Genomic DNA, 2636 nt, shown 5'->3' with positions numbered 1-2636 from the left:
CCCCATTGCGCCCGCTGCGCCCGTCCCACTGCATCCGCCCCATTGCGCCCGCTGCGCCAGCCCCATTGTGCCCGCTGCGCCTGCCCCATTGCACCCGCCGCCCCATTGCGCCCGCCGCGCCCGCCCCATTGCACCCGCTGCACCAGCCCCATTGCATCTGCTGCACTAGCCCCATTGCACCTGCTGTGCCCACTGCGCCTGCTGCACCCGCCCCACTGCACCCGCCCCATTACACCTGCTGCGCCCGCTGCACCTGCTGCRCTGGCTGCACCCGGCCCATTGCGCCCACTGCGTTGTCCCCATTGCACCTGCTGTGCCCGCTGCGCCCGCTGTTTCCACTGTGCCTGCCCCATTGCACCCGCTGCACCCGCCCCATTGCACCCAATGCACCAGCCCCACTGCACCTGCTCCATTGCACTTGCTGCGCCCACTGCACCATCCCCATTGCACCCAATGCGCCCGCCCGATTGCACCTGCTGCACCAGCCCCATTGCACCCGCTGTGCCCACTGCATCCACTGCACCCACTGCGTCCGCTGCGCTGGCCCCGTTGCACCCACCTCATTGCACCTGCTGCGCCCGCTGCACCCGCCCCATTGTGCCCGCTGTGCTGTCCCCATTGCACCTGCTGTGCCCGCTGCGCCTGCTGCGCCATCCCCATTGCGCCCACTGCACCCACTGCGCCGGCTGCACCCGGCCCATTGTGCCCGCTGTGCCGTCCCCACTGCACCCCCTGCAGCTGCCCCATTGCACCTGCTGTGCCAGCCCTGCTACGCCCACCCCATTGCACCCACTGTGCCCACTGCACCAGCCCCATTGCACCCACTGTGCCAGCCCCACGGCACCTGCTGTACCCACTGTGCCAGCTGCGCCCACTGCGCCCAATCCATTGCACCCGCTGCACCTGCTGCACCTGCCCCACTGCACCTTCTGCGCGTGCTACACCCACCCCATTGCACCCACTGCATCAGCCACGCTGCACCTGCTGCACCCACTGCACTGGCCCCACCGCACCGGCTGTACCACACTGGCCCTGCTGCACTGGCTGCACCAGCCACACTGCACCCGCTGCACCGCACAGTCCTGCTGCACCTCCCTGGCCACACTGCACCGACTGCAGCAGCTGCACCGCATCGGCTGCGTGGCACCAGCTGTGCGGCACTCGCTACATCGCACCACCTGTGCTGCACTGCCTGCACGACGCCTGCCACACTGCACCACTGCACAGCACCGGCTGCGTGGCACCCACCACGCTGCACTGGCTRCATGGCACTGCTTTACAACAGCAGGTGCCCTGCACAAGCCAGGCTGCACCGACACTGGCCGTACAGCGCCGGCCATGCTGCACCAGCTGCGCTGCTGGCATTGCTGCACAGCCGCACTGCACCGTGCACGGGTACATGGCTACACTGCACTGCTGGAATGCTACACTGCACTGCCACAGTGCTGCACTGCCTACTCTGCCCCCGCACTGCATGCAGTGCTGCACGCCTGCACTGCTGCATGTCTGAGCTGACGGCACACCTACACGCCTGCCCTGCCACACGGCTGCACTTCCGCGGTGTGCGAATTTGCACGTGTGACCATGGCCCCTGCACAAGGACGTGTGCATGTTCCTGGGATTCCCTGTGTGTGTGTGTGTGTAACACGAGCACTGCCGCAGGGGTGCACTGGCGGGTGCAGAGGAGCGTGTGCTCCTTTTGGCATGTGCAATGTGGGGTGGGCACCACTGCACGTGTGTTGTGCACCTGCAGAGCGTGTGTGCGCTCAGGCCTCTGTGCACACATGCTCATTTACGCGTGTGCTTGCGTGTGCAGGCGTGCAGCGTGCATAAGTGTGAATGCCTCTGTGCATGCCTGCAGCCCTGCATCCAGCACACACACACACGTGCAGTGTGTGTGCCAGGAAGGGGCAGGGGCTGTGCAAGTGGGCATGTCCACTCGTGTTTGCATGTCCATGCATGTGCGTGTGTGTGCATGTCCCCAGGCGGGTGGAGGGGCCGTGTCCACGCGTGTGCACCCGTGTTTGCATGTCCAAGCATGTGCATGTGTGTGCATGTCCCCAGGCGGGTGGAGGGGCCGTGTCCATGCGTGTGCACCCGTGTTTGCATGTCCATGCATGTGCGTGTGTGTGCATGTCCCCAGGCGAGTGGAGGGGCCGTGTCCACGCGTGTGCACCCGTGTTTGCATACAGAGGCCGCTGGGGGTGTGTAAGTGGCCGTGTCCATGCGTGTTGCGCTGATCCGCACTAAGCRGCTTTGGGGACAAAGAGGATGAACACGGGCCGGGCGACACGGGCACCCTGGGGTAGGGGCGGTGGGGCCGAGGAGCACCCGCAGCCTGGGCGTGCAAAGGCGTGTGCACGTGTGTGTGCGCTCACATACGCCCGTGCATGTCACTGACATACTTCTCACTGTGTGCGGCTGACCTTGGTGCACGTGATTGCAGAGGTGTGCAAACAGCCTCGGGGCCTGCACACACGCCCGTGCATAGCTGTGCACGTGTGCAAGGGCGTGTCAGGGCACCTGCAACCCCCCCGGATGCACATCAACGTGTGCAACCCTGTGCATGCGTGTTCGTGTGTGTGTGTGTGCACACAACCCCTGTGCATGTGTGTTCATGTGTGTGTGTGTGTGTG

This window comes from Rhea americana, unplaced genomic scaffold (assembly GCF_003343005.1).
Source record: "Rhea americana isolate MKP2758 unplaced genomic scaffold, rheAme1 scaffold_690, whole genome shotgun sequence".
Classification (NCBI taxonomy): domain Eukaryota; kingdom Metazoa; phylum Chordata; class Aves; order Rheiformes; family Rheidae; genus Rhea; species Rhea americana.
This window is presented reverse-complemented; position numbering follows the sequence as displayed.